This window comes from Phoca vitulina, unplaced genomic scaffold (genome assembly GCF_004348235.1).
Source record: "Phoca vitulina isolate PV1807 unplaced genomic scaffold, GSC_HSeal_1.0 scaffold84, whole genome shotgun sequence".
NCBI lineage: Eukaryota > Metazoa > Chordata > Mammalia > Carnivora > Phocidae > Phoca > Phoca vitulina.
In genome coordinates this window covers 195,745-222,839 of record NW_022589787.1, presented here as the reverse complement: position 1 = coordinate 222,839, position 27,095 = coordinate 195,745, and positions in this window count along the sequence as shown.

Here is a 27,095-nt window from a genome sequence, read left to right as displayed (position 1 = left end):
TTTCTTTCTTTCTTTCTTTCTTTCTTTCTTTCTTTCTTTCTTTCTTTCTTTCTTTTTCTTTCGTTTTGAGACATATTTTGATTTGCTATTTGATTTCTTTTTTTTTCATGTTTTTATTTAAATTCCAGTTAGGGTATCTGGCTTGCTCAGTCGATAGAGCAGGTGACTCTTGATCTCAGGGTTTTGAGTTCAAGCCCTAAGTTGGGTGTAGAGATTAATTAAAAATTGGGACACCTAGGTGGCTCAGTTGGTTAAGTATCTGCCTTAGACTCAAGTCATGATCCCAGGGTCCTGGGATTGAGCCCAGTGTCTGCCCCCCTGCTCAGTGGGGAGTCTGTTTCTCCCTCTCCCTCTGACCATCCCCCCTTCCTGTGCTCTCTCTCTCTCTCAAATAAAAAATCTTTAAAAAATAAAATAAAATCTTAAAAAGTAATAAATTCCAGTTAGTTAACATACAGTGTAATATTAGTTTCAGGTGTAGAAATTAGTGATTCATCACTTACATACAACACCCAGTGTTGATTACTACAAGTACACTCCTTAACCCATCCCCTCATCCACCTCCCCTCTGTTATAGTTAACAGTCTGTTTCCTGGTTTGCTTCTCTCTCTCTCTCTCTCTCTCTCTCTCTCTCTTTGTTGTTCATATGTTCTTCCATTTTGTTTCTTAAATTTCACATGTGAGTGAAATCTAGTATTTTTTATTTCCCTAACTTATTTCACTTAGCATAGTACTCTCTAGTTCTATCCACATTGTTGCAAATGACAAGATTTCATTCTTTTTTATGGCTGGGTAATATTCCATTGAGTGTGTGTGTATATATATATATATATATATATATATGCCACATCTTCTTTATCTTCATTTGGCCAATTGCTTGTGCAGTAGTGTGTTTTTTAATTATTTACATATAAAATATTAATATTTATATTATAGATCCCAGCTTTGTTTTATTATTGATCTTCAGTTTTGTACATTGTGGCTGGAAAATATACTTGGTATGATTTCAGTCTTCTTAAGTTTGTAATATTTGTTATGTCCCTTTTTATGTGATTTAACCAGGGGATACTTCTCTGTGTACTTGTAGAAAATGTGTATTCTATTTTTCTTGGATGGAATGTTTTATATATCTTTTAGAAGCATGTATTCTGAGGTATGCTTCAAGGAAAAATGTTCTTGCTAAAAAAAAAAAGTAACTTTAACTGAGGGTACTCATTTAAAATAAAGTATATCAGAGGGGAGTTGGGTGGGGGGAATGGTGAAATAGGTGCTAGGATTAAGAGTACACTTACTTGATGAACACTGAGTAGTATATGGAACTGTTGAATAACTATATTGCACACATGAAACTAATACAACACTGTATGTTAACTATATTGAAATTGAAATAAAAAGCTTAATAAAAAATAAACAATAAATATAAATAAAAAATTTAAAAATCTCTGAAAAAAATGGGTAAAGACTTTGAATAGAAATTTCTCAAAAGAACCTATACAAATGCCTAATAAGCACATTAAACTATGTTCAACATAAATACAAATCAAAATCCCAATGCGATATCACTTTACATCCACTAGGATGATGACAATCAAAAATAAATAAGTAAAGGAGAGGGAGAATATAACAAGTGTTGACAAAGATGCAGAAAAACTGGAATCATTAAAAACTGATGGTGGTAACAGAATAGGTTGCCAGTTCCTCAAAAAGGTACATATTAATTACCATGATTGTGGTAGTGATTTCATAATGTATATGTATATCAAATCATCATATTGTACACTTTAAATTATACAATTTTATTCATCAAATTTACCTCTATAAAGATGGGAAGGAGTTAAAAACAAAAGTAAACATAGAATGATCCATGAACTATGACTCAGTAATTCCACTGCTAGGTGTATACCACCCAAACTGAAAACAAGTACTCAACTACTTACACCTGAATAATTCTATATCTTATAAAGTCTATAATTCAGCAAAATCATCATTCAAAAGTGAAGGGGAAATAAAGATTTTATCAGACAAAGAAAAACTGAAGGAATTCATGACCAGCAAACCTGTCTCGTAAAAATTGTTAAATTAAATCTTCTGGGGGCAGGGACATTATTTATTGAGAAACTCTGATCTACATAAAAAGGGTGTCATAGGGCACCTGGATGGCTCAGTTGGTTAAGTGTCTGCCTTTTGCTAAGGTCACGATCTCAGGGTCCTGGGATCGAGTCTCACGTCAGTCTCTTTGCTCAGCTGGGAGTCGGTTTCTCCCTCTCACTCTCCCTCTGTGTTTTCCCTCCCTCCCTCTCTCTCTCTCAAATAAGTAAATAAATAAAATCTTTTAAAAAAGGGTGTCATAGAAGGAATAAATGAAGGCAAAATAAAATCTTCTGTATTTCTTACCTTAAAAACAATCGTTTGCTTAAAATAATAACATTGCATTGAATGATCATATGATTTTTCTTCTTTTGCCTGTTGATGCAATATATTACATTAATTCATTGATCATCAAATGTTGAAAAAGCCTTTCATAATTAAAATAAATCTCACTAAATCATAGTGTATAATTCTTTTTATATTTTGTTTTCACTTTTGTTTTGGAAATATTAGAACTAAAAATATAATTATTGATATTTTTAAATGCTGTATGCACTCATGAACAGAATAGAAATGCCGGAGAAAAAATGGTGAACTTGAATATAGATCAATAAAAATTATCCAATCTAGACAACAGAAAAAAATAAGAAAACAGAGTCTCAGGGACCTATGGGAAAATAAATAAACCTCTAAAAATTTGTCATTGGGATCCCAAAGGAAGAGGAGAATGAGTGTAGGGCTGATAAATATCTGAGGAAATAATGTATGTATCCCTTTAAATTTTGGCAAACACATAACTGTACAGAGTTAAGAAGTTGAGCAAGCCCCCAGAAGGATAAATTCAAAAAGGCCATGCCCAGTTACATTACAATAATTTTTTTTTGAAAATTAAATTAAAGATGAGGGAAAGGTCTTGAAAGCACTATGGTTTTTTTTTTTTTTAATCTGAAAGCATGAAAGTTAAAAGGAAGGAGAACGACAGTTAAATATTTTTCAAGAATGAAGTTGAGATAAATACATTCCCAGAAAGCAGGTCTGAGAGAATCTGTCCCCAGATGTTTCAAAAGAAGTGGTTAAAGAAGTTACACAGACATAAAGTAAGTAAGTACAGAAGGAAATTTGGAACATAAGAAATTAAGAAAAAGCAGTTTATATACCATGGTCAAGTGGGATTTATTTCAGGATCTATTTCAAGGATGGTTCAAAATCTGCAAATCAATCAATGTGATGCACCACTTAACAAAATGAAAGAGAAAAAATCATATGATCATTTCAATAGATGCAGGAAAAGTTTTTGACAAAATTCAATATCTACTTGTGATAGAATCTCTCACCAAAGTACATACAGAGGGAAAGCACCTCAACATAATAGATGCCGTGTATGACAAATTTACAGCTAACATCATATGCAATGGTGAAAAGCTGAAAACTTTTCCTCTAAGATTAGGAACAAGACAAGATGCCAACTATCACTACTTTTATTCAAACTTGAATTGAAAGTCTTAAACAGCAATTAGGCAATTTTTAAAAAGGCATCCAAATCAGAAAAGAAGTAGTAAATGAAAGAAGAAGTAAAACTGCCATTATTTGAAAGTCTTAAACAGCAATTGGGCATTTTTTAAAAAAGGCATCCAAGTCAGAAAAGAAATAGTAAAAGAAAAGAAGTAAAACTGTCACTATTTGCAGATGATATGATACTGTATATAGAAAACACTAGAGCCACTATGGCTATTAGAACTAATAAATATATTCAGGAAAACTATTAGAACTAATAAATATATTCAGGAAAGTTGTAGGATACAAAATCAATATACATAAATCTGTCACATTTCTATACATTAATAACATACTATCAGAAAGAGAAATTAATAAACAACTCCACCTAGGGCAACAAAAGCAAAAATGAACAAATAGGACTACATCAAACTAAAAACCTTTTGAATAATAACAGAAACTATCAATGAAATGAAGTCAACCTACTAAAAGAAAGAAGATATTTGAAAATTATATATATATGAGGTTAACATCCAAAATATATAAAGAATTGATAAAACTAAATATAAAAACTGAAATGGCAGAGGACCTAAATAGACATTTTTCTGAAGAAACATATAGATGGCCAATAGTCACATAAAAAGATGTTCAAAACCACAAAGCATTAGGTACATACAAATCAAAACCACAATGGGATATCATCTCGCAACTGTCAGAATAGGTACTATTTGTATACACACAATGGAATATCACTGAGCCAAAAGAAAATAAAATACCACCATTTGTGACACCATAGATGGACCTAGAGGGTATTATGCTAAGTGAAATAAGACTAAGAAAGACAAATATATTATTTCACTTATATATGGAATCTAATAAACAAAACAAATGAATAAACAACAACAACAAAATGCAGACTCAAATACAGAGAACATAGTTGACAGAGAAGAGTTGAGTGGGGGGATGAAAGAAATAGGTAAAGGAGATAAAGAGGTACAATCTTTTAGTTATAAAATAAAAAAGACAGGAGGATGTCACATACATTATAGGGAATATAGCCAATAATATTGTAAAAGAATGCAAAAGAATATATGCAAAAGAATGAAACTGGACCACTTTCTCACACCATACCTAAAATTAAATTCAAAATGGAAGAAAGACCTAAATATGAGAGAGGACACCATCAAAATCCTAGAGGAAAACACAGACAGTAACCACTTTGACATCAGCCATAGTAATTTCTTACTAGATATGTCTCCAGGGGCAAGAGAAACAGAAGCAAAAATGAACAATTGGGACTTCATCAAGATAAAGAGCTTCTGCACAGTGAAGGAAATAAACCACAAAACTAAAAGCCAAACGTCAAAATGATAGAAGATATTTGCAAATGACATATCTGATAAAGGATATCTAAAATCTATAAAGAACTTATCAAACTCACCCCCCAAAAATAATCCAGTTAAGGAATGGACAGAACATATGAATAGACATTTTTCCAAAGAAGACATATAGATGGCTAACAGACACATGAAAATTTGCTCAATATTACTCATCATCAGGGAAATACAAACCAAAACTACAATGAGGTATCACCTCACACCAGTCAAAATGTCTAAAATTAACAGCACAGGAAACAACAAGTATTGCCAAGGATGCAAAGAAAGGGGAATCTTCTTACACTGTTGGGAATGCAAACTGGAGGAGTCACTCCAGAAAACAGTATGGAAGCTCCTCCAAAAGTTAAAAATAGAACTACACTAAGATCCAGCATATTCATAAATACCATATTAGGTATTTATGAAAAGGATATAAAAATACTGATTTGATGCTATTGTAAATGGAATTGTTTCTCTAATTTCTATTTCTACAGTTGCATTGTTAGTGTATAAGAAAGCAACTGATTTCTGGGCATTGATTTTGTATCCTGCCACATTACTGAATTGCTGTATGAGTTCTAGTAATTTAGGGGTGGAGTCTTTTGTGTTTTCCACATAAAGTATCATGTCATCTGTGAAAAGAGAGAGTTTGACTTCTTTTTTGCCAATTTGAAAACGTTTTATTTCATTTTGTTGTCCGATTGCTGTTGCTAGGAATTCTACTACTATGTTGAACAACAGTGGTGAGACTGGGCATTCTTGTGTTCCTGATCTTAAGGGGAAAAAAGCTCTCAGTTTTTCCCGTTGAGGATGACATTTGCTGTGGGTTTTTCATAGATGGATTTTATGAACTTGAGGAATGTTCCCTCTATCCCTATACTCTGAAGAGTTTTAATCAAGAAAGGATGCTGTATTTTGTCAAATGCTTTTAATGCATCAATTGAGAGGACCATATGGTTCTTCTCTCTCCTCTTATTAATGTGTTCTATCACATTGATTGATTTGCAAATGTTGAACCACCCTTTCATCCTGGGGATAAATCCCACTTGGTAGCGGTGGATGATCCTTTTATTTATTTATTTATTTATTTATTTATTTATTTATTTATTTATTTATTAAGATTTATTTATTTGACAGAGAGAGACACAGCGAGAGAGGGAACACGAACAGGGGGAGTGGGAGAGGGAGAAGCAGGCTTCCGGTGGAGTAGGGAGCCAGATGCGGGACTCGATCCCAGGATCCTGGGATCATGACCTGAGCTGAAGGCAGATGCTTAACCAACTGAGCCACTCAGGCACCCCAGGATGATCCTTTTAATGTATTTTTGGATCCTATTAGCTAGGATTTTGTTGAGGATTTTGGAATCCATATTCATCAGGGATATCAGTCTGAAATTCTCCTTTTTGATGGAGTCTTTGCCTGGTTTGGGGATTAAGGTAATGCTGGCCTCATAGAATGAGTCTGGAAGCTTCCTCTGTTTCTATTTTTTGAAACAGCTTCAGGAGAATAAGTATTATCAATAACACCAAAACCCATAAGATACCTCAGAATAAACCTAACCAAAGAGGGAAAGGATCTATACTCTAGGAACTGCAGAACACTCGTGAAATAAATTGAAGAAGACACAAAAAGATGGAAAAACATTCCATGCTCATGGATCAGAAGAATACACATTGGTAAAATGTCTATGCTACCCAGAGCAATCTATACCTTTAATGCCATCCCGTTCAAAATTCCAATGACATTTTTCAAAGTGCTGGAACAAACAATCCTAAAATTTGTATGGAATCCAAAAAGGCCCCGAATCACCAAGAAAATGTTGAAAAAGAAAAACAAAGCTAAGGGCATCACGTTGCCTGATTTCAAGCTATATTACAAAGCAGTGATCACCAAGACAGCACGGTACTGGCACAAAAACAGACGTATAGACCAATGGAACAGAATGGAGAGCCCAGATATGGACCCTCAACTCTATGGTCCACTAATTTTCAACAAAGCAGGAAAAAATATGCAATGGAAAAAAGACAGTCTCTTCAATAAATGTTGCTGGGAAAATTGGACAGCCACATGCAGAAGAATGAAACTTGACCATTCTCTACCACCCTACACAAAGATAAACTCAAAATGGATGAAAGACCTCAATGTGAGGCAGGAATCCATCAAAATTCTAGAGGAGAATATAGGCAATAACCTCTCTGACATCGGCCACAGCAACTTCTTTCAAGATACATCTCCAAAAGCTAGTGAAACAAAAGCAAAAATGAACTTTTGGTACATCATCAAGATAAAAAGCTGCTACACAGCAAAAGGAAACACTCAACAAAACAAAGAGGCAACCCGCAGAATGGGAGAAGATACTTGCAAATGACACTACAGATAAAGGGCTGGTATCCAAGATCTAGAAAGAACTTCTCAAACTCAACACCCAAAAAACAAATAAGCAAGTCAAAACATGTGCAGAAGACATGAACAGACACTTCTCTGAAGAAGACATACAAATGGCTAACAGACACATGAAAAAATGTGCATCATCATTAGCCATCAGGGAAATTCAAATCAAAACCACATTGAGATACCACCTTACACCAGTTAGAATGGCAAAAATGGACAGGGAAAGAAACAACAAATGTTGGAGAGGTTGTAGAGAAAGGGGAACCCTCTTACAAAGCTGTTGGTGGGAATGCAAGTTGGTACAGCCACTTTGGAAAACAGTGTGGAGGTACCTCAAAAAATTAAAAATAGAGCTACCCTCTGACCCAGCAATTGCACTCCTGGGTATTTACCCAAAGACACAGATGTAGTGAAAAGAAGGGCCATATGCACCCCAATGTTCATAGCAGCAATGTCCGCAATAGCCAAACTGTGGAAAGAGCCGAGATGCCCTTCAACAGATGAATGGATAAAGAAGATGTGGTCCATATATACCATGGAATATTACTCAGCCATCAGAAAGGATGAATACCCAACTTTTACATCAACATGGATGGGACTGGAGGAGATTATGCCATGTGAACTAAGTCAAGCAGAGAAAGTCAATTATCATATGGTTTCACTTATTTATGGAACATACAGGATAGCATGGAGGACATTAGGAGAAGGAAGGGAAAAATGAAGGAGGGGAAATCGGAGGGAGAGATGAACCATGAGAGACTATGGACTCTGAGAAACAAACTGAGGGTGTTAGAGGGGAGAGGGGTGGGGGGATGGGTTAGCCTGGTGATGGGTATTAAGGAGGGCACATACTGCATGGAGTACTGGGTGTTATATGAAAACAATGAAGCATGGATCACTACATCAAAAACTAATGATGTGTTGTATGGTGACTAACATAACATAATAAAATAAAATTTTAAAAAAATACTGGTTTGAAGGGACACATACTCTGTGATGTTTATAGCAGCATTATCAACAAGAGCCAAATGACAAGATTTCATTCTTTTTTGCAACAACATGGATGGAGCTGGAGAGTATTATGCTAAGTGAAATAAGTCAGTCAGAGAAAGACAAATACCATATGATTTCATACACATGTAGAATTTAAGAAACAAAACATATGAACATAGGGGAATAAAGAGAGGCAAACCAGAAAACAGACTCTTACATATAGAGAATAAACTGAGGTTTACCAGAGGGGAGGTGGGTGGAGGGATGGGTTAAATGGGTGATGGGGATTAAGTAGTGCATTTGTAATGAGCACTGAGTGTTGTATGTAAGTGATGAATTGCTAATTTCTATACCGGAAAGTAATGTTATACTGTATGTTAACTAACTGGAATTAAAAAAAAAACTTGAAAAAAAGAAAAAAATATAATAATTTTGTATGGTGACAGATGGTAGATAGACTTACTGTGGTGATCATTTCATAATGCATATAAATATTGAATCACTATGTTGTATACCTGAAACTAATGCAATATTGTATGTCAATAAAAAAGAATAATGTCAACTTTTTAAAAATAAACACACACACACACACGCACATTCATGCACACACAAAACATTGAAGCCAACCTAAAAGAGCTTGCAAGAGCCAAATGTGGAATACTTTGAACAACAAAATATATTACACTAGTATTAGGTTATAACCCAAAAGACAAAATAGGCATTTATGAGTCCATACTGATATAAAAACATGATTGAAAAAAGAAATGAAAAAGAAAGGACAAATCTTAAGTCACAGAAGAATTCCAATTAATGAATGTAGAATTGAAGGCAATAGAAAATCATCATTAGGTCATCACAAAAAATAATGCTGCAGGCAAGATTCAAGATAAATTCTAAAATCACTGAGTGAAACTTTAAAGAGAAACAGGATAACAAGGTAGTCACACAGTCTGAAATAATGTGTGTGAAATAATTTCCTCAAAATATATATTAGTGTTTTTTTTTTCAGTTTTATCAAGATATAATTGAACATATAAAGGTGTAAGTTTAAGGGGTACAATGTGATGATTTCATACACATATATATTGTTAAATGATATACACACAATAACAGTTAATATATCTATCATCTAACATGATTGCATTTTTTTATGGTGAGAACATTTAAGGTCTACTTTCTAAGCAATTTCAAGCATATAGAACAGTATTAATTACATTCCCTGTACTGTATATTTGATCCCCAGAATTTACTCATAAATGGAAGTTTGCACACTTTGATTAACATTTCTCCATTTTCGGGGTGCCTGTGTGGCTCAGTCCTTAAGCATCTGCCTTCCGCTCAGGACATGCTCCCTGAGTCCTGGGATTGGGCCCCGCATCGGGCTCCCTGCTCCTCAGGAAGCCTGCTTCCCCTCTCACACTCCCCCTGCTTGTGTTCCCTCTCTCGTTGTGTATCTCTCTGTCAAATAAATAAATAAAATCTTAAAAAACAAAAACAAAAACAATTCTCCATTTTCTCTGACACCCAGTCCTTGTTTTTTTTTCCACACATAAATGAGTTCATACAGAATCTCTTTTTCTCTGTTATTTCACTTAGCATAATGCCCTCAGTGTTCATACATGTTGGCACAAATGTCAAGATTTATTTCTTTTTCATGGTGAATAATGCTCCATCATATGCATATACCACATTTTCTTTATCCATTCATCTACTGATGGAAACTTACATTTTTCCATGTTTTGGCTATTGTGAATAATGCTGCAATGAACATGGTGTTGCAGATATATTTTCAAGATAGTGATTCCTTCCCTTTCAAATACATATCCAAAAATGGGATTGGTGGATTATTTGATAATTCCATGTTTAGCTTTTTGAATAACCTCCATAGTGTTATTGTGGCTATTCCAAATTGCATTCCCAGCAACAGTGTGCAAAGATTGCCTTTTTCCACATCCTTGACGGCCCTTGTAATCTCTTGTCTGTTTGATATGGTCATTCTAACATGTGTGTGGGGGGGATATTTCATTGTATTTTTGATTTGCATTTTCCTGATGTCTAGTGATGATAAACACCTTCACATGTACCTGTTGGCAATTTATATGTCTTATTTGGAAAAATGTCTATTTAGGTCCTTTGCCCATTTTTTAATCAGACTATTTGATATTTTGCTATTGAGGTGTAAGTCTTCCTTATATATTTTGAATATTAACACCTTATCAGATATATAGTTTGCAAATATTTTGCCTCTTTCTGCAGGTTATGTGTCCATTTTGTTTACTGTTTCTTTTTTTTTTTTTAAGTTTCTATTTCAATTCCAGTATAGTTAACATACAGTGTTATATTAGTTTCGGGTGTAGCATATAGTTATTCAACAATTCCATGCATCACTCAGTGCTCAACACAAGTGCAGTCCTTAGTCCCTAAAACCTATTTTACCCATCCTTCCACCCACTTTTCCTATGGTAACCATCAGTTTGTTCTCTATAGTTAAGAGTCGTTTCCTTGGTTTGTCTTTCTGCCACCACCCAATTTGTTTTGATTCTTAAATTCCACATGAGTGAAATTATATGGTATTTGTCTTTCCCTGACTTATTTAGTTTAGTATTATACTCTCTAGCTCTATCCATGTCATTGCAAATGGCCAGATTTCATTTTTTATGGCTGAATAATATTCCATTGTTGCTTTTGTTGTGCAAATATTGATTTTTGCTTTTGTTTCTTGTGCTTTGGTATCATATCTAAAAAGTAATTTTCAAGACCGACATCAAAGAGCTGTTTCTTTATTTCTTTATTTATTTTTTTCCTACAGACTCATGGTCTCTGGTCTTACACTTAAGTCTAATCCATTATGAGCTAATTTTTGTTAGTGGGATAAGGTAGGGGAGAAAGTTCTTCTTCTTCTTTTTCCTCTTCTTCTTCATTTTTTTTTTTTTTGCATGTGAATGTCCAGTTTTCCCTGCACCATTTAGTCAAAAGACTATCTTTACCCCCATTGAGTATTCAAGGCTTCCTTGTCAAATATTAATTGAGTGCATATGCATGAGATTATTTCTAGGTTCTTGATTTTGTTCCATTGATCTATGTATCTGTTTTTATGCCAGTACCATAGTTTTATGATAACTGTAATTTTATAGTATAGTTTGAAATCAATAAATGTGATGTGTCCAGCTCTGTGTTCCTTTTTCAAGATTGTTTATGCTATATAAATTATGTGAAAACAATGAATCATGGACCACTACATCAAAAACTAATGATGCACTGTATGGTGACTAACATAACATAATAAAATAAAAATAAATTAAGAAAATAAATTTAAGATGACATATAAATTTTGTGATGACATATAAATTTTGAAATTATTTTTTCTATTTATGTGAAAAATGCAATTGGAATTTTGACAGAGATTGCATTTTCATCTATGAATGGTTTTGGGTAGTATGGTCATTTTAACCATATTGTTCCAATCCATAAACATGGAATATATTTCCACTTATTTGTGTCTTCTTCAATTTTTTCATTAATGTTTTATAACCTTTAGTCTACACATATTTCACCTCCTTGGTTAAATTTAATTCCTAATTATTTTATTGTTTTTTATATTACTGTTGGTGGTATTGTTTTTTATATTACTGTTGGTGGTATTGTTTTCCTTATTTTCTCAGATAGTTAGTTGTCAGTGTGTAAAAATTCAACAGATTTTTGTATGTTGATTTTGTATCTTACAATTTTACTGAATTTGTTCTAACACTTTCTTGGAGGAGTTATTAGGGATTTATGTATATAAGATTATGCTATCTGAAAATAGAGATAATTTTATTTTGTCCTTTTCTGTTTGGATGAGTTTTATCTTTTTTTCTTACCTTGTTTCTCTAGCTAGGGCACTGATTATTTTAACATATATTTACACATTGTTTGATGTTACTCCCTCTAGTAAGTGGTGGAATTTAATTCCTCTCTTCTTGAGTGTGGTCTTGAATTAGTGATTTCCTTCTTATAAATGGAAAGGAACAAAAATTAATTTAAGAGTGAATACATCTGGCAGATACCACTCTCAGTGATTAATATCAGCAATAAACTCATATGAGGAATTTAAGAAACAAAACAGATGAACATAAGGAAGGGACTGAAAAATAAAATAAGATAAAAACAGAGGGAGGCAAACCATAAGAGACTCTTAAATATAGGGAACAAACTGAGGGTTGCTGGAGGGGAGGTGTGTGGGGAGATGGGGTAATTGGGTGATGGACATTAAGGATGTATGTAATGGGCATAAGGATGGGCATAAGGATGATGTAATGAGCACTGGGTGTTACATGCAACTGATGAATCACTAAATTCTACCCCTGAAACTAATACTACACTGGATGTGAACTAACTTGAACTTAATTAAAATTTTGAGAAAAAATAATGTTGATATCATGTATACTCTGATATAATATGGTAAAAGAGGCACCTCACTTCTGTGTCATTTCCCCAAATTCACAACCCAAGTATTATCATGAGAAAACATCAGACAAATAAATATAAATGGATGGATATCCTTCAAAATGCCTCACTAGTTCCCTTCAAAATTGTCAAGGTCACAAGGAACAAACATAGAAAGTGCCACAGATGAGACTAAGTAGATATGATGACTAATGCAGTATGGTATTATGGATTAAATTCTGGAACAGAAAAAAAAAAGGACATTAGCAGAAATAAAAATTAAATAAAAATAAGTCTGAAGTTTTGTTAATAGTATTGCATCATTGTTAATTTCTTAGTTTTGATAAATAAATGACTGTTTTAAGAAGATGTGGGATATATATGCAATGTATACTCAGCCATAAAAAGAATGAGATTTTGCCATTTTCAGCAACATGGATGGACTTAGATAGCATTATGTTAAGTGAATAAGTCAGACAGAGAAAGATAAATACCACAGGAGTTCACTTAATATGCAGACTCTGAAAAAATGAGCAAGCAATAAATATAAAAAAGCAGAAACAAATGGATAATTGTCAAAGAGGAGGTCTGGGGAATGGGCCAAATGAGTGAAGGGGAGTAGGAGGTACAGCCTTCCAGTTATGGAATTAATAACTCCCATAGATGAAAAGTACAGCATAAGGAATACACCCAATGTAATTGTAACAGTGCTGTATGGTGACAGATGGTAGCTACACTTGTGATGAGCACAGCATAACATATAGAGTTGTCAAATCATTATTGTACACCTGACACTAATGTGACATAGTGTTTCAACTACACTTTAATAAAAAAATTTAGAACCCAGGCACTGTGGTGGCACAGTCAGTTAAGGGACCTACTTTTGGTTTCAGCTCAGGTCTTGATCTCAGGGTTGTGGGATCAAGCTTTGCATCAGGCTCCATGCTTAGCACTGAGCCGGCTTGAGGCTCTCTCTGCCCCCCTTTCCTCCCCCCCGTCTCTTTCTAAAATAAATAAAGAAATAAATATTTTAAAAATTAAAATCAAAAATGTAAAAATTGGGGCACCTGGGTGGCTAAGCGTCTGCCTTCGGCTCAGGTCATGATCCCAGAGTCCTGGGATCAAGCCCCGCATCAGGCTCCCTGCTCAGCAGGAAGCCTGCTTCTCCCTCTCCCACTCCCCCTGCTTGTGATCCCTCTCTTGCTGTGTCTCTCTCTGTCAAATAAATAAATAAATAAAATCTTTTTTAAAAAAGTAAAAATTGTCAGATTTGACACAACAGCAAGACTGTCCTACAGGTTGCCTACAAAAAATCTCTTTAAATATAAAGACAACAATAAATTAAAAATAAACAGATAGAAAATACATACTATGCTAACACTAAGTAGAAGGAAACTGTGTTGATTATTCCAACACATTGGACAGAGTAAATTTTAGAGCAAAGAACATTTCCATATCATTTCATACATACAACAGAAAATATTCTTCAAGAAGACATAATAGTACTTAATATACATATACTAAATATAGAGCTTCAACATAAATGAGTTTAAAACAGATAGCTCTGCAAGCAAATAAACAGAACTATAACTATAGTTGGCAATTTCAATGTTTCTCTCAATAATTGTTAGAACAAGTAGACAGACAATGAGCAAGGGTATTAAAAAGTTATCATTATAAACCAAACTGACCTAATTGATATTGACATAGCATGCAACCCAATAATATCAGAATATGCATTCTTTTTGGGTGCACATGTAACATCTGTGCAGGTAGATCATATTCTGGACCATAAAAAAAACAAAACACCCTCAATATATTTAAAAGGATTCAAGAAAACAAAATGTGTTATTTTCTGACTATGAAGGAATTAAATTAAGAATCAACAACTTAATGATCTTGGCAGTATCTCTAAATATTGAAAAACTAAATAACATATTTCTAAGTAACCCACAGGTCAAAGAAAAAAATTCAAAAGGAAGAAACACATCAAAATGTGTGGGATGTTCATGAACAAGTTCTTAGGGGGGAAAATGTATAGGATTAAAATACATTATAAATAAAAAGGTCTCAAATCAATACTTTCATCTTCCATTTTAAAAGAACCAGAAAAGGAAGAGCAAATTGTAACCTGAGTAAGTAGAAGAAAGGAAATAATAAATATCAAGACTAGAAACTGGAGAAAGAATAGAGGATATCAGTAAAACAAAAAACTGATTCTTTGAAAAGATCAAGTGTATTGAAAATTCCCTACCCAAACTGCTCAGAATCATAAGAGAGAAAATACAAATTACTAATATCAAGAATGAAGGAGGCAACAACAGTACAGTTTTAAAAAATATTAAAGGGGGATACCTGGCTCAGTCCATTAAATGCTTTACTCTTGATTTCAGCTCAGGTAATGATCTTAGGGTCATGAGATTGAGCCCCATGTCTGGCTCTGCAGCATGCTTAAGATTCCCTTTGTCCCTCCCCTCCCTGCTCATGCTCTCTCTCTCTCTCTCAAAAAAAAAAAAAAAAAAGTGTTGAAGGGACATAAAAGAATATAATGAACAACTTTATATTAATGAATTCCACAAATTAGTAATGGATAACTCTCTTGAATGGCACAAAAACCCCAACCTCACTCTTCTAATATATAATCTGAATATCTCTATACCTTTTAAATAAGTGGGATTTTGAGTAAAAGTCCTTCTGACTAACAAAACTGTTAGAACCAAGGGGATTTTTAAAAGAAAAATCTGTTTTACCTAATATCTGAAAATTTATTTATGTAACTAACAAAACTAACAAAGTAAAAAAGTTAAAAACAAACAAAATCCAAATGATCTTCTCAATAGTGAAGGAAAGCATAATACTTAACAGTGAAAAACATTATATCTTTGTAAAATTAGGAACAGTACAAGAATGTCTAATGTTACTCCTGGAGGTTCTAGCAGTACAACAGAACAAGAAAAGACATAGACCTCCAGACTAGACATAAAGAAGATACTATATTTATTATCAAATGACAGGATCATTAATGTAGAAGAGCCGAGGGAATCTACACACCCACCCACCCACCCCCCCACACACACCCTATTACCTATCATACCTAAAATGGCAGGATATAAGATCAATATTAAAAAAATCAATTTTATTTATTAGTTTGTTTTTTTATTTTTTTAAAGATTTTATTTATTTGATAGAGAGAGACACAGCGAGAGAGGGAACACAAGCAGGGGGAGTGGGAGAGGGAGAAGAAGGCTTCCCGCAGATCAGGGAGCCCAACGCAGGGTTAGATCCCAGGACCCTGGGACCACGACATGAGCCGATGGCAGACCCTTAATGACTGAGCCACCCAGGCACCCCCAAAAAACGAATTTTATTTATATATATGCACTAGCAAAAAACAATTAGAATTAAAGAGAAAAAATGTATAATAGGATCAAAAATTCATGAAGTAAATGGGGATAAATTTGACAAAAATCTTGAGACCTATATACTAAAAATTATAAAGCATTGCTGGAAGCAATTAAGGAAGACTTAAGTAACCTCTGTGTGTCAGAAGATTCAATAGTACAATTTATTCCCAAACTATTGATAGATTCTACATGATTCTAATCAAAATCATAGCAGATATATTGGTAGAAGTAGACAAATTGATTCTAAAATTCTTTTTTTTTTTAAGATTTTATTTATTTATTCAACAGAGTGAGAGAGAGAACATGAGGGGGGAGGCAGGGCAGAAGGAGAGGGAGAAGCAGGCTCAGGGAGCCTGACACTGGGCTCGATCCCAGGACCCTGGGATCATGACTGGAGCCAAAGACAGACGCTTAACAGACAGCTACCCAGACGCCCCTGATTCTAAAATTCTTGTTAAAATGCAAAGAAACTAAAATAGTTAAAGCATCATTGAAAGAGGAATCATCTTACACAGTTGGTGGGAATCCAAGCTGGTACAGCCACTCTGGAAAACAGTATGGAGGTTCCTCAAGACGTTAAAAATAGAGGTACCCTATGACCCAGCAATTGCACTACTAGGTACTTACCCCAAAGATATAGGTGTAGTGAAAAGAAGGGGCACATGCACCCCAATGTTGAGCAATGTCCACAATAGCCAAACTGTGGAAGGAGCTGAGATGCCCTTCAACAGATCAATGGATAACGATGTGGTTCATATATACAATGGAATACTACTCAGCCATCAGAAAGGATGAATACCCACCAGTTGCATCGACATGGATGGAACTGGAGGGGATTATGCTAAGTGAAATAAGTCAAGCAGAGAAAAACAATTATCATATGGTTTCACTCATATTTGGAACATAAGGAATAGAGTGGAGGACGATAGGGGAAGGGAGGAAAAACTGAATGGGAAGAAATCAGAGAGGGAGACAAACTATGAGAGACTCTGGACTCCAGGAACCAAACTGAGGGTTTTAGAGAGGAGAGGGGTGGAGAGATGGAGTAAGGTGATGGGTATTAAGTAGGGCACATGTGGTGATGAGCACAGGGTGTTGTATGCAACTAATGAATAGTTGGACACTACATCAAAAACTAATGATGTATTATATGTTGGCTTATTGAACATAACAAAAAATAATAAAAATAAAATAAAAAAGAAAGGGAAGAATAAAAATGAAATCTCAACCGTATCTCATTGTAAAACATGATAATGTAATATTAATCAAGACAATGTGGTATTTTTTAAATTTAAATTCAATTAGCCAACAGACAATGTGGTATTAATGTAAGATAGGTAGATAGATCAATGGAATAAAATAGAAAGTCCAGAAAGAGAATGATATATACACAGATAACCGAATTTGGGCAGTTACAAAGGCAATACAGTGTTGAAAAGAGTCTTTTTGACAGAATGAACTTTAATCCATAACTTATGTGTTATACAAAATAGAGTTAAAATTTATAATTATAAAATATGCTATTTACATTATAAATGTACCCCCAAATTAAATTTAACACTATAAAACTTCTAGAAGAAAACATAGGAGGAATAATGTGATACCTTGGGCTAGAAAAATATTTAACTATGGCATCAAGATGCACAATCTCTTAAAGAACAAACTGATAAACTGGACTTAATGTAAGAACATCTGATCTCAATAAATACTGTTAAAAAAGAAAAGGGCTAAGGGTCCCTGACTGGCTCAGTAGGTAGAGCATACTACTCTTCATCTCAGGATTGTGAGTTCGAGCCCCACGTTGGGTGTAGAGATTGCTTATAAATAAAATCTTTAAAAATAAATAAATAAATAAAAATACTAGCTGCAACTAAGATAAAGTAATTCCAAAGCACAATTCACCAATGATGATACATGTTTGATGAAAAGCACATGAAAAGGAGATCAGTATCATTAGCCATTAGGCAAATGCTTTTGAAATTACAATGAGATACCACCACATTCCTATTAGAATGGCCAAAATTAAAAAGACTACTAACTGTTTGTGATAATGTGGAGGAACTCCTACTTTCATGCACCTCTAGCAGGTTTGTAAAATGTTACAACAATTTTGGAAAAAACATTTTAGCAATTTCTCTAAAAGTTAAATATCCACCTACCAAATGATCCAAGCTTTCCATTTATAGGAAGAGAAGTGAAGGCATATGCTCATACAAAGTCTTTTACATGAATGCTTATAGCAATTTATATATATATATATATATATATATTTTTTTTTTTATTATGTTATGTTAATCACCATACATTACATCATTAGTTTTTGATGTAGTGTTCCATGATTCATTGTTTGCGTATAACACCCAGTGCTCCATTCAATATGTGCCCTCTTTAATACCCATCACCAGGCTAATGCATCCCCCTACCCCCTCCCCTCTAGAACCCTCAGTTTGTTTTTCAGAGTCCATAGTCTCTCATGGTTTGTCTCCCCCTCCGATTCCCCCCCTTCATTCTTCCCCTCCTGCCATCTTCTTCTCCTTCTTCTTCTTCTTCTTCTTCTTCTTCTTCTTCTTCTTCTTCTTCTTCTTCTTTTTTTTAACATATAATGTATTATTTGTTTCAGAAGTACAGGTCTGTGATTCAACAGAACATGTGGTATATATATACAATGGAATATTATGCAGCCATCAAAAGGGATGAAATCTTACCATTTGCAATGACGTGGATGGAACTGGAGGGTATTGTGCTGAGTGAAATAAGTCAATCAGAGAAAGACATGTATCATACGACCTCACTGATATGAGGAATTCTTAATCTCAGGAAACAAACTGAGGGTTGCTGGAGTGGTGGGCGGTGGGAGGGATGGGGTGACTGGGTGCTCATAGCAATTTTATGTGTAATAGACCTAAACTGGAAACAATTAAATGTTATCAACAGAGGTTAAACAAACTGTTTAAGTGGTTAAACAAAATGGCTAAACAAATGCAGACTGTGGCATATTGGTACAATAGGATACTATTCAGCAACAAATGAATAAATGCTTGGTATATGCTATAACATGGATGGATCTCAAAGTAGCTATGTTATGGGGCACCTGGATGGTTCAGTCAGTTAAGCATCTGCCTTCAGCTCAGGTCATGATCCCAGGGAGCTGGCATCGAGCCCCACATTGAGCTCCTTGCTCAGTGGGGAGTCTGCTTCTCCCTCTCCTCCCTGCTCATGCTCTTTCTCACTATCTCTCTCTCTCAAATGAATAAATAAAATCTTAAAAAAGTAGCTATGCTAAGTGAAAGAACCCAAATAGAAAAATACATGCTGTATGATTCCATTTATATTAAATTTTAGAAAATGTAGACTAGTTTACTATGTCAGAAAGCAGATCTTTGGTTACATGAAAGTAAAGTGGGTAGGAGAGTAATCATAAATGAACGTGTGGAAAATTTTGAGCATAATGGACACGTGTATTATCTTAATTGGGGTAAAAAGGGGTAATTAACTCATTAATATACATGTGTCAAAATTTATCAAATTATATCCTTTAAATACATGCCCTTTATCATATATCAATTATACCTCAATAAAGATGTTAAAAATGAACCTTAGGGATTCACCTGTGAGAAGAGACAGTGGTAAACAAATTGAGATACAGGATACCTGAAATTTTTAAAGGCACATATTAAACAGTATCTATAGACATACTTTACTCACCCCCGTAATGATGGGAAGGGTCTTAATACCCTGGAGGGAAACCTGTAGTTCTAGACCCGAGTCTACTATGAGCAGTAAAGCCTCTTCTCATATTTTCTTGGAGGGTAGAGAATTTCATCCAAAAAGGTTGCAGTAGACATAAAATAGAGGAAACTAGAGTACCAGGAAGGGAGAAAGGATACACTCAAGTTGTCTTGTCAGAGGCTATGGTACAATTAAGAATTTGTTCAGATGTTGTTCCAGGTTTCTGGTTCAGAACTTCAAAATCCCTTATACGTTCCTGAGTGATGGAGTGTCTTTGCTTGCTAGTGAGATTAATTATGGTGGGCCAATAAATAACTTGAAAATGATATGAGGGCTGGTTATCAGAAAGATCAATCACATGATTAGATTATTGGAACTTTCAGCTTCCAGACCTCCAGAGTGGGGAGGGTGGCTGGAGATTGAGCTCAATCAATTGACCAACCATTTAAGCACACATGACTACATGAAACCCCAATAAAAACTCTTGACACTGAAGCTCAGTAGAGCATCCTGCTTCATGAATACATTTATGTAGTAAGAGGGTTATGTGCCCTGACTCCATGGAGACAGGGCATGGAAAATCTATGTTGGAAATGAACATAGGGGGGAGAAAAGAGACAAAAATCAAGAAACAGATGATTCATTGGTTGATTGATTGACTTTCAATTTTTCAATTTAAATTCAATTACCCAACATATAATACATCATTAGTTTCAGATGTAGAATTCAATACTTCATCAAGTTGCGTATAACACCCAGTGCTTATCACATCACATGCCCTCCTTAATGCCCATCACCCAGTTACCCCAGCCCCCCACCCACCTCCCATCCAGCAACCCTCAGTTTGTTTCCTATAGTTAAGGGTCTCTCATGGTTTGTCTCCCTTTCTGATTACTTCCAAGTTTTTATTTACATTCCAGTTAGTTAACATATAGTGTAATATTACTTTCAGGAGTAGAATTTAGTGATTCATCACTTACATACAACACCCAGTGCTCATCACAACAAGTGCCCTCCTTAATACCCATCACCCATTTAGCCCATCCTCCTGCCCAATTCCCCTCCATCAACCTTCAGTTTGTTCTCTACAGTTAAAAGTCTAGTTTATGGTTTGCCTCTCTCTCTCTACTTTTCCCTCCCCTATGTTCATCTGTTTCATTTCTTAATTTCCACATATGAGTGAAATCATATGGTATTTCTCTTTCTCTAACCAAACTAATTTCACTTAGCATAATACACTCTAGCTCTAATATATATATATATATATATATATGATAATATAATAATAATATATTATTATATATAATATATATAAAAATATAATATATATATTATATATTATATATATAAATATATAATATATAAATTTATATATATATATGAATATCATAATGGAATATTAAATGCAATAAATGTAATATATATATAATGTAATATAAATTTTTAAAAATATTATTATCTCAACACATCTTCCTTTTTTTAAAATTATTTATTTAGTTTAGGGAGAGAAAGAGAGCATGAGCAGGGGAAGGGGCAGAGGGACAAAGAGAAGCAGACTCCCCCCTGAGCATGGAGCCTGATGCAGGGCTCAATCCCAGAAGCCTGGAATCATGACCTGAGCTGAAGGCAGACGCTTAACCGACTGAGCCACCTAGGTGCCTCCCCTTTTTTCTTTTTAAAGATTTTATTTATTTGAGAGAGAGACAGAGATAGCGAGAGAGGGCACAAGTGGGGAGGTGCAGGAGAAGCAGGCTCCCTGCTGAGCAGAGAGCCCTACTCAGGGCTTGATCCCAGGACCCTGAGATTATGACCTGAGCTGAAGGCAGATGCTTCACCAACTGAGCCACCCAGGTGCCCCACCACATCTTTTCTATAGCAATTTTCTACTAGTTTATTTTCAATTTATGAAGAGCCTCAAAAAATAGAAGGGAAGGAATGTCAAGGGGTCAAGGGAAACTGTGTTGTTTGCTATTAGAGTGTGGCCAGCTTCCTGCCTCAGTTTCCCTCCCAAACCCCCAACCCCTCCCTCCATCTAGTGCATTTGAGTGTCTGTGCGTGTGAGGGGGGTCTGGGGCTGAGCTGTGGCCCCTAAGCTGCCATATATATATATATATATGTATATATATATATATATATATATATATATATATATATATATATATATATTTGAACATTTGGTCCCTCTCCATCATTTTGCTATTGTTGATAATACTGCTATAAACATTCAGGTACATGTGTCCCCTTGAATCAGTATTTTTGTATCCTTTGGGTAAATACCTAGTAGTGCAGTTGCTAGATCATAGGGTATTTCTATTTTGCACTTTTTCAGTAACCTCCAAACTGTTCTCCAGAGTGGCTGCAACAGTTTATGATGATTCCCATCATTAGTGTAGGAAGGTCCTCCTTTCCCCATATTCTCACCAACCCCAGTTATTTCTTGTGTTGTTGAGTTTACCATTCTGATTGGAGTGAAGTGATATCTCATTGTAGTTTTGATTTGTATTTCCCTGATGATGAGTGATGTCAAGCATATTTTCATGTGTCTGTTAGCCATCTCTATGTCTTCTTTGTAAAAATGTCTAGTCAGGTCTTCTGCCTATTACATACCTGGATTAATTGTTTTTTTGGCTGTTGAGTTGGTAAGTTTATTATATATTTTAGATACTAACCCTTTATCAGATATGTTGTTTTCAAATATCTTCTCTCATTCTGTAGGTTGCTTTTTAGTTTTGTTGATTGTCTCCTTCACTGTGCAGTCTCAGTTGTTCATTTTTGCTTTTGTTTCCTTTGCCTTTGAAGATGTGTCTAGTAAGAAATCCTATGGCTGATGTCAAAGAGGTTACTGACTGTGTTCTCCTCTAGGATTTTGATAGATTCCTGTCTCACACTTGGGTCTTTCTTCCATTTTGAATTTATTTTTGTGTATGGTGTAAGAAAGTGATCCAGTTTCATCCTTCTGCATGTGGCTGTCCAGTTTTCCCAACACCATTTATTGACAAGACTGTCTTTTTTCTATTCGATATTCTTTCCTGCTTTGTCAAATATTAGTTGACCATAGGGTGTGAGTCCATTTCTGAATTTTCTATTCTGTTCCATTGAGCTATTGTCTGTTTTTATGCCAGTACTCTCTTGATGACTATAGCTTTGCAATATAGCTTGAATTCCAGTATTGTGATACCTCCAGCCTTGCTTTTCTTTTTCAAATTTCCTTTGGCTATTCAGGGCCTTTTGTGGTTTCGTACAAATTTTAGGATTGTTTGTTCTAGCTCTGTGAAAAATGCTGGTGGTATTTTGATAGGGATTGCATTAAATGTGTGGATTGCTTTGGGTAGTACAGAGATTTTAACAATATTTGTTTTTCCAATCCATCACAGGTGACACAAAGAAATGGAAAAACGTTCCATGCATATGACTCTTAACTATAGAGAACAAACTGATGGTTACCTGAGGGAAGGTGGGTAAGGGATGGCTTAAACAAGTGATGGGGATTAAGGAGTACACTTGTGATGAACACTGGATGTTATATCGAAGTGTTGAATCACTAAATTCTACACCTGAAACTAATATTACACTGTATGTTAACTACCTGGAATTTAAATAAAAACTTAAAAAAGTCTAATGAAAAATGGGCTTATTTATTTATTTAACTGATACATTAATTCAAAGGGGGAAGATAAGGCTATAATTATACAAATTACATATTTTTATGTAATTATGTAATTATAAATATTAATTCCTGACAATTACTGTGAGTAGGTGGAAGCAGTCATTCTAATACTAAGAATTCTGATGCAGTGAGGGTGATTGGGTCCCATCTTCATGAAATGAAGAGCTTTCCTTATTCCATAGTGCCTGAATATAAGATCTTAATTTATCAGTGAATAAGTGAGGTTTTGAGGCTATTTCTCATGGGGCTCTTGAAGATGGCCAATATGACCTAATGATATTAAGACTATGAACTCTTTTCCTCTTGAGACCAGCCTATTGTGGGTTGATATGACTCTACAGTACCAGACACCAAGGAGTTAGGAGAAATGCTAGACTTGGATTTTATCCAGCAGCCTTTGCCAGCTTTATTGTCTCTGAATGTGGTTCCTGTAAATCCCTGGGTACTCTATGCAATATTTAAATCATCTTTCATTCATCCCTCCAAAGAGATTACTTTCTGGAAGAAAAGAGTTTTGCTAGCATCTTTTCTTCCATTGATTTTTTTCAAGTATCTATATTATTTCTCTACTTCTCAAACTATTAAAACACTTGGATTCTCAATTTTCTTTTGTTTATAAGATTTTATTTATTTGAGAGAGAGGGAGCACATGAGTGGAGGAGGGAGACAGAGGGAGAGGGAGAAGTAGACTCCCCACCAAGCAGGGAGCCTGATGTGGGGCTCGATCCCAGGACCCTGGGATCATAACCTGAGCTGAAGACAGACGCTTAACCGACTAAGCCACCCAGTCACCCCAGATTCTCAATTTTCTTAATATATTATTGACCCCTGTGCTAGGCTGAAAAATAGACCTCCAGAAGATATCTGTTCCCTAATATCCAAAACCTGTGAATGTTACCTAATGTGTCAAAAAAAAAATGACTTTGCAGATATGATTAAGTTAAGGATCTTAAGATGAGATCATCCTAGATTTAGATTGGGCCCTCAATCTAATGCTTGATATATTTATAGGAGAAAGAAGAAGGAGAACAGAGACACAGAGACACACTAGGAAGGTGTGTGAATACCCATGTGAAGATGGAGGTAGAGACTGAGTTATTCTGACAGGAGCTAAGGAATGCCAGGAGCCACCAGAAGATGGGAGAGGCAAAGAAGGTTTCTCCCCTAAAGCTCTAAGTAGGAGTGTGGCCATGCCTTGATTTCAGATTTTAGCTGTCATGGAGGAATAAACCTCTATTGTTTTAAAGCACCAAGTTTGTGGTAATTTATTTCAGCAGCCCTAAGAAACTGAAATGGGGAGAAGATTCTAATTTCAGAAAATGTACTGGTTTCAATGTGGAGAATAATCTGTAGAGAATAAACAAGTGAGAAGATGCAGTAGGAGTCCACCATGGCAATCTGGGTGAGAAAGAACAGTGGAAAAGTTACAGTGTCATACTGAAAGATGTATAGCAGTGGCATTTAGGAGTTGAGGATTTTGTGATTAAGTGGATACAAGAGATAAAGGAGAACCAATCAATTGTGTTCTTATTTTTTCCTGGGGAAACTGGGTAGACAGTCATGTTACATGAGATAAAGAACACACAGGCAACTGAAAGATTGCCTTTGGACATTGATGAAATAAAGTCGAGCACTGAATTTAAAGTTCAAAGTCATAATGTTAAAATGTCCTGTAAGCAGTTGGATATCCAGCTCTAAACCATAGCAGAGATGTATTAGGCTAAAGGAATAAATAGAATAAAAATAACAAAAGGAATAAATCTGGGGCTCATCAGTGTATAGTGCCAGCTTCAAGCTCTGGGAGATACTGTTGCTCAGGTAGGACATAGAGTGAGAAGAGAAGGGGACATAAAGCAGGACCAGCAGGACCACAAGAAACCTCAACTTTTAGGCAACAGTTGGTGAAAGAGACATTTTCAAAATATCTGACAAGATGCTGACAGAGAATTACTGGCTTTCCCTGGAGTCCCTTTGTAAATGGAAGACCAAGGACTGTCTGGAAGAATTGTGTGTGTGTGTGTGTGTGTGTGTGTGTGCACATGCGCATGTGTGCACATGCATGCATGCCTGTGTGTGTGTGCATGTGTGTGTACGTGTGTGCATGAATGTGTGTGTATATATGTGTGTTCCCACGTGTGTGCATTCCTGTGTGTGTGCATGTGTGTTTATGTGTGTGCATGAATGTGTGTGTCTGTGTGCATGCACGTGTGTACATGCCTGTGTGTGTATGTGTGCACATGTGTACATGAATGCATGTGCATGTGTGTATACGTGTGTGCATGAATGTGTCTGTGTGCATGCATGTGTTTGCATGCCTGTGTATGTGTGTGTACATGTATGCATGAGTGTGTGTGTGTGTGTGTGTGTGTGTGTGTTGCCAGTATAGCTGAGGAAGCCAGTAGTGGACTTAGTAGATAAATTGATCATTAAAAGTATAATTAGAAGTACTACAAACACCACTACACACATAAATTTGACAACTTAGATGAAATGAAACAACTTTTTAAAAACCACAGAGTAACAAAACTCATCCAACCTGAAAAAGATAATCTGATAGACTTACAATAAATGAAACAAATTGAATTTGTAGTTAGAAACCATCTGAAAAAGAAATCACTAGGTACTGATAGTTTCACACACAAAATAAATTCTACCAAACATTTAAAAAAGAAATAAAATCAATTCTACACATGTTATTCCATAAAATAGAAGAGGAGGGAACAGCCTCCAAATAATTTTATAAGGCCCTAATGTCCTGATATCAAAACCAGATAAAGACACTACAAAAAAAGAGTACTACAGACCAATATCCCTGATGAACACAAACATAAGAATCCTCAATAAAATATCAGCAGATTAAATTCAGCAATATGTGAAAAGAATTATACACAACAAACTTGAACCCAGGTTATGCTTGAATAGGATTTATCTTCAAGATGATTGATAAGGATGAAGCAATCTATTTTAATATGTCCCAGAAATAGAGCCAGTGAGGAAAGTCATATGATAGTTTGGAAAGAGGCTTAAATGACCTAGACCTGTTGGTCGGCTCTGTCTTTCTTCACTCCTCTCTGCTTGTCATTTTCACGGTTCTCAACTAGAGACTGTACTGTCCATAAAAGGGCTTTTGGCAGTGTATGGGGAGGTTGGGCTTTTTTTTCTTTTTTCTTTTCTTACACTTTTTGTTTTTGTTTTGTTTTGTTTTTTCCCATATCTAGAGGGCATTTATACATTTGTGAAGGGGACAGAGAGGTTAACCTCTGTGGTGTGTGTTATACCATCACACAATGAAAAATTATCTTATCCTCATGAAAGATGGTTCCCTTTGAAGAACCCTGCTCTAGGTGTTCTCTAAGGGTGATGTTATTACCATCTTTATCTCCAAAATTTCTCTTTTTAGCCCAGGCCTCTTTTCTGAGACCTATATCCAGACATATATCCAGATATCTGCGGACATGTCTACTGTCTTTTCTTAGATACTTGTCTACAAGTAGTTTCAGGAGGTGTTACCTCCATAGCCTAGCCACA